The sequence below is a fragment of the Procambarus clarkii genome, chromosome 1 (assembly GCF_040958095.1).
Source record: "Procambarus clarkii isolate CNS0578487 chromosome 1, FALCON_Pclarkii_2.0, whole genome shotgun sequence".
Classification (NCBI taxonomy): domain Eukaryota; kingdom Metazoa; phylum Arthropoda; class Malacostraca; order Decapoda; family Cambaridae; genus Procambarus; species Procambarus clarkii.
The window spans coordinates 52,518,683-52,526,182 of NC_091150.1; positions in this window are offsets into that span (position 1 = coordinate 52,518,683).

The following is a 7,500-nucleotide window of genomic DNA, read 5'->3' on the forward strand; positions in this document are numbered from 1 at the left end:
TCTCTCTCTCTCTCTCTCTCTCTCTCTCTCTCTCTCTCTCTCTCTCTCTCCTCTCTCTCTCTCTCTCTCTCTCTCTCTCCCCCTCTCTCTCTCTCTCTCTCTCTCTCTCTCTCTCTCTCTCTCTCTCTCTCTCTCTCTCTCTCTCTCTCTCTCTCTCTCTCTCTCTCTCCTCTCTCTCTCTCTCTCTCTCTCTCTCTCTCTCTCTCTCTCTCTCTCTCTCTCTCTCTCTCTCTCTCTCTCTCTCTCTCTCCCTCTCTCTCTCTCTCTCTCTCCTTTCCCATACTCTTCCAATTTATCCTTATTTTCCCCCTTCTCCCACAATTTGATACAATAATTTCTGTGGGGTACGTGCCCAACATGGGTTGATTGTGGGTTGTATTACAGAGAAAAGAATACCCTTTAACACAGTGCCAAAGTGAGTCACATGCGGAATCTTGCTATTTGCATGCGGGAAAGAATCGGTTTCTTCCTTTACGCCATTAAACATTAGAGCTGATCAAACCAAAATGAAAACAAACAGATTCTTAAGGTATAAAACTTACCTTTAACGTCAGGTATACCTGTCCATCACTCATCACGAGTGTCCACCTGTCCCCCTCATCCATAAATACCTCCCTCCCTACTGCGTTACCACCCCCCCCCCCTTCATCCCTCCCCTTCATCCCTCCCCCCCCCCCTCCACCCATCCATACACCCCTGCATATCGAGAGAACAGAGACAGAGGTAATGAGACATATCGAGACAGAAAAGTGACAGACACAGAGATAAAGACAGAGACAGAGGTAGACACATACACACAGGCATAGAAGGACAAAGAAACAGGCAGATGCATAGACAGACACACAGAGAATGACTCGGGCAAAAAAGCAAATAAGATATGTGTTGACATACGTAAGTTTAAAATTTTTAAAATGTATGTAATTCCAGCTTTTGGACTGTCTTTTCTCAGTGGAGGAAGTCACTTCGAGATGTCTCACAGTTGAATGGCAGTATGGCCACACAATGGCAGATAACGACTGACTGACAGCATGGCGACATAACTGTAGACCGAAGCAAAACAAGAAAAAACGAGCAAAAGTTGGGAAGCTGTCCGTCTGAAGAATGTCACCGCCCGACGTGAGAAAGTAAAAGATACTCTCTGTATCTTTTAGATACTGGAGTTGGACCAGAATACACACGTTATGGTTATCATATATGACCATTTCAATGTCTAATTTAACATCTTATATAATACTTTTTCAGTGAAACCTTAAATTTTCCATTAAATACATATATATATATTTTTCCGTTGTTTTTGTTATCGACTAATAAATGTCGCCGCAAACTTTCCCCTGATGAATGACGAATACATTTGACACTGATGGCTTACGAGTGATGATTGTGACATCATCAGATGAAAGACCTCGTAATCTTCATTATGCAGGGAGGGTAAAGGGTTCTTACGAAGTAAAAGCTTAAGAAAATCATTGCAATCGTCCAAGCTCGTGCTCGCGTACGCAAGCGTGTTGTCTCTGTATACTTGTGTCTCTCTACTTCGTGTCTTGTACTTATGCACTCGCTGTATGTGTATTATTATTATTATTAATTGAATTCTCAGTAACCTGAGTAGCTTAGTTAATGACGAAATTGTTTATGGACTTTTTTTCTTTATTTACATATTATTTAAATTTAAAAATTACATATTTATTTACAATTGCATATTATAATATGCAATATAAAGATCATATATACATACAACAATTTGCAAGGGAAATCATTTCATTATATATAGATTATATAATTCTCAGTAAACCAGTTTTTCATATCAACACGGAGCATGAGCCGTAAACCCCAAATGTTTTACGCGATCCTGCCCCGCAAGAACTTTAATATTTTGTCTGTTGGTACTCCCGCACCTTGAACCAAAGTTAAACTCAATTTATTATGATAGTTAAATGCATTCTCGAAGGTTTGAGTCCCTCCCAAGTCTCTTTCTATCCACCTCCCTTCCTTGCCTGCCTATCCACACACAAAAATTGTAATCAGAAAGTAGCATAATTATTGAATTCTTAATTTTCTTCCATTTTATGTCAATATGAAACATTAAAAACATCATTAAATTTAATTTAATGCCTGGTCCCCATAAAGCTTTAAGAGTGTCTGTAATCCAGTTTACAAGAACGAGCGTCTTTTGCGATCTCTCTGAGATATATCACAGCTGATATGCCATTAGTTGCATAATGACAAAATCAATTAATATAACTCTCTTTAAATAATAACTGAGTATACAGATTATTAATTACAACTTTCATTTTATATTTAAATCAATATCATAAACTTCATCATTCAGAGAATGTATTTATAGAACTGGATTAAATCAATACACTGCCACAACACAGATACTAGCGGGCTGTACAGTATGTCCAGAGTACACTGCTGCGTGATCAGCCTTGAAGGATGTGTCCAATGTCACGCCAAACCACTACCGTCAATAAACCATAATTGTCTCCAGATGGTTTGATGGGCCTCAAGCACAATACCAAACCAAAGAGGGACGCTAAGTGTAAAATTGTGTAGACTGATATTACAGTTAAGAGTAACTCCTAACTGTATCATCTGTTAAGGTGTTTCATTAGTTTTCCGTTCAATTAAATAACAAAATTGTTGTGCTGTTTTATAAATAAATCCAATTTACTAGATACTGGGAGAATTTGAGTCTTCTCAAATACAATTGTTAGATATTCAACATTCAAACATTCAGGCCAACATTACCTATGAACATCAACAGAGAGTCACAAGATCATCCCGTCAGGACACATGTTGATCACTAATCCAGCCACAGGCCAGACCCATCACTGCTTTTCTTTATTGATCGCGACACGTGCATGCTGCACGCATCATTTCACTAGGAAGTATAAACGATCCCCTTTAACAATGCAGGTTTGGAATTTGTTCAATGTAAGCATATTTGAGATTCAACACCGGGAGGATAGCAGCCAGTGGCGCTTGATACGGGGCTGACAGCTACACGCAACGAAATACAACGAACAATTTCTCTTTTGCAATTTTTTCGTATAGTAAAATTTTTCAGCCAAGCGGATAGGCTTGTTCCAACCTGGGCACGGGTCAGCTGCCTCCAACCTGAGCACGGGTCAGCTGCCTCAAACCTGAGCACGGGTCAGCTGCCTCCAACCTTGGCACGGGTCAGCTGCCTCCAACCTGGGCACGGGTCAGCTTTTTTCAACCTGGGCACGGGTCAGCTGCCTCCAACCTGGGCACGGGTCAGCTTTTTTCAACCTGGGCACGGGTCAGCTGCCTCCAACCTGGGCACGGGTCAGCTGCTTCCAACCTGGGCACGGGTCAGCTGCCTCCAACCTGGGCACGGGTCAGCTGCTTCCAACCTGGGCACGGGTCAGCTGCCTCCAACCTGGGCACGGGTCAGCTGCTTCCAACCTGGGCACGGGTCAGCTGCCTCCAACCTGGGCACGGGTCAGCTGCTTCCAACCTTGGCACGGGTCAGCTGCTTCCAACCTGGGCACGGGTCAGCTGCCTCCAACCTGGGCACGGGTCAGCTGCTTCCAACCTGGGCAAGGGTCAGCTGCCTCCAACCTCGAACAGAGAAACTGATTCTTAGCTGGGCACTGAACAGCTTGTTAAGCTTATGGAATGGTCAAGTATTTTCTTGCTCTAGCTACTGATAACGCACCCTGCTGTTGACTTAATTTACTCTTTTTCATGCTACAGCTGTTTAAACCTGTGTGATCCCCTGCAGCCGATGATACCGTACGCAGCATCGACAGCTGCTAACTCCGCCTTCTTGCTAGTTATACAGCTGTGAAGGTTGAGTCCTGATTGACCGGTAGACACCACTAGTATATTCTCAGCCACCTAATAAAGATGTCATTAGGTATATCGTTCGAGCGCTCGGTCACACTGTTATACAAGAGCGGCAGCAGTCTGTTTCCGGGTCTCCTCCCGCAATATGTATCGTGTCTCGTTGTGACCGCCACCAGAATATGTTAAATGGTCGAGGCTAAACACTCTGTCCCGACGGGCGTGTTCGGCAGGCATCGTCTCCCGCAGCTTGAACCAAAGTTCAACTCAGTTTATTGTGATAGTTTAATGCATTCCCAAAGGTTCGAGTCCCTCCCCAGTCTCTTTCTAACCACCTCCCTTCTTTGCATCTGCATGTTGATGGTGATTAATAATTTTTATTTTCGTCGCTATCATCATGTATCAGTTTATCATATCGGCAGGATGAATAACGTTAGTCATTGCATCGTCGTTTGGTAAAAGGCTGGCGTTCTGCTCTCCTGGAATAATATTCACTACTTCTGCCTCCCTCATATACTTTTCTAGATATTTTATGGCTGCCACCCTGTGCCAGCTGTCATTTCTCGCATGATTACCACGTGCGGTTATAAATGGAGAATTTCATCAAAGCATCTATAAACTGAACGTTGAATGCATGCAAAGTCATGAGTGACGAGGCCGATCTTTGAGTGAGTAAAGATATTTCTTTAATTGTTTTATTTTTGGATTCCCTTGAGTTGATTAAGTATTAACCTGCCTACTAGACGTTGTCTCGTATCGTCTGCAACTGGTGTGAGAAACTAGTCGAGGAGATGTCGATTACAGTCATCAGTGTGACTCCTGTATTCGCCCCTGCGTGAGAGTATGTGTGACACACCTACCACATATTTAGTGTCATACTGATTGGGCTTTATACGATACGGTTTTAATAATACCGATTCATTTATATGTGATTTCTGCGTCTGTGTTTTCTGTTTTTTTTTCCAGAGAATTAGTGAAAGAGTAAGTCATTGAGTATTGGGACTTACTGACACGTATAATTATTATAGTTACTCATTCTGATTATTGTGTTGTATTTTGTGTGCTATCGTAGTGTTTTGTGAGATTATTGTGTTGTGAGCTGTAGTGTCACATGACGCTTTGTTTGGGCTCGTTTGTCTGACAGCGTAATTAACGTAATTCATTTGTTAACTGTCTGCGTGAGACAGAGTGTTAACGTAGTTTTTTCAATTTGTTTAACTGTCTTGGTGACTGGAGACTTAAAGTAAAGAGTTACTGTTTGTTTTGATTTATTAAACTGTCTTGGTGACAGAGTGGTAATTACTCAAAAGATTTGTTACTGTCATTGTGACAGGAAGAATATTATAATTAACATAATAAATTAATTGAATATTTGATTTAATTGCTGTCTAAGAGACGTGTGTTAACGTAAATAATTAATTAATTGCAGATTGTCTTATTGAAACGTCTTGCATTGTTTTATGGTTTTTGTCACTGTTTTATGTTGCATCATTATTGATTGCCACTGCAGGAGTTCAGTGCAGTTTTGGTTCGATTGTTCACGAGTGTTCAGTTAGTTCATATTGTTCTTCTTACCCATTCAAGAGTGTTCGAGACCAGGTCTCGTTAATTACCAGAAGAATAGTTCCGGAACAAGATCTTGCTGCCGTGATTTTAATTACCTGAGTAGTGACGCTCGGAAATTATCGTAGCGTTAAATATGTTTGTTATTGTCGTATATTTTTATTTGTAAAATAAAGCAAATACAGCATAAAATATACCGAAGCACCAAAAACAAGCAAAATCGCCACACCACACAGCAGTTACACTTTCAGGAACCTGTGTAAGTAATCAGTCAGAATATTGTATACCACTTATGTAAGACCAATCCTGGAGTATGCGGCCCCAGCATGGAGCCCGTACCTTGTCAAGCACAAGGCGAAGCTTGAAAAAGTTCAGAGATATGCCCCTAGGCTAGTCCCAGAACTAAGAGGCATGAGTTACAAGGAAAGGCTGTGAGAAATGCACCTCACGACACTAGAATAAGAGAAGACATTATCACTACCTACAAAATTCTCAGAGGAATTGACAGGGTAGATAAAGATAAACTGTTTAACACGGGTGGTACGCGAAGAAGGAGACACAGGTGGAAACTAAGTACCCAAATGAGCCACAGGGACGTTAGAAAGAACTTTTTCAGTGTCAGAGTAGTTAACAGATGGAATGCATTAGGCAGAGATGTGGTGGAGGCTGACTCCATACACAGTTTCAAATGTAGATATGATAGAGCCCAGTAGGCTCAGGAATCTGTACACCAGTTGATTGACAGTTGAGAGGCGGGACCAAAGAGCCAAAGCTCAACCTCCGCAAGCACAATTAGGTGAGTACAGAGCATATACAGTAACATCACAATAACATCCAAGAGTAAAGCACAGAATAGCACAGAATGACAACAATACAGATAACGAGGCACACAGCAATATAACATAAAAGTGAAAACAAAGAACAACAAAATTACATAGGAACATACAAAACAACAAAAGCTGCACTATCCAGACGAGGCGTGCCAAAGGGCGTGCACATAGACACACAATTAAACCAAATGTAAGAACAAAACAAAAAATAGATATATACAATATAAAACCAAACCAAAACCCATGCACCACGTGTCACACCACTCAACAACAGACACCACACCACAGAACCAGAACACACACACAACACACAGCACAGTCGAAGAATACATGCCACATGACACACAGAAACCCTGCGCACAAACCAAGACAGCACCAATGAAAAACAAATTGTGAACACATAACCGAGAACACAGGAAGCAGAACATGGTAAATATAACACTGGAAATACATCATAGTAAGAACGCAGTAAATATAACAAAGGAATACAACAAGCACTATACAACACAGTACATATGAACTAGGAAACATAACACAGTAAAGACAACATAGGAACGTGGTTTAGTACAAAGCAACAAACAAATAGTAAATAGAACATAGATATAACTAATTTGGAAAAGAGCATAATACACTCAAACCACCCTACAACCACGCCAGGTGCAGGCAACACCACAACAAGTAATCACGTATCATATTTCTTAGGGAACAGTCTCGATGGATACTTCCGCTTATATACCTCCCATATCCAATACTCCCGTTCGGTAGGGGAAACGCCCCCACGACGCCGCGGGTATGGCATATACTCAGGGACCACCAAATCCGGCGGAAGCGAACGCCCCCAACCAGAGGACACCGAAGACGAAGAAGGAGGATGGTGAGGCAGGAACACCTCCTCCGAGGAAGCAGGAGATAACCGGAACAGCGGGCTGAGGCTGCTGAGACGGCAACACCCCCTCCGACATAGCAGGAGACACAGAAGAAACGGCCGGAGTCACGAGAGGCGGCAAAACTGCCGCCGACGAAATAGAGGACGGGAGAGGGGGCACAGAACCCTCAGAGCGAGCAGTTTTCTTCAGCACCACCACCAGGTCACCCACGCTCAGCCTCAACCTCGCAAGGGGAAACCTTCCCCACGAGGAACTGGAACCATCTGAGGCGGGCGACGCACCCGAAGCAAGAGCCACAAGCCCCTCATCGGCCCCCACCCCTACAGCAGGATCCACACCAGGGCCCACACCATCCACCGGAACCACACCATCCACCGGAACCACACCAGCACCAGACGCACCATCCT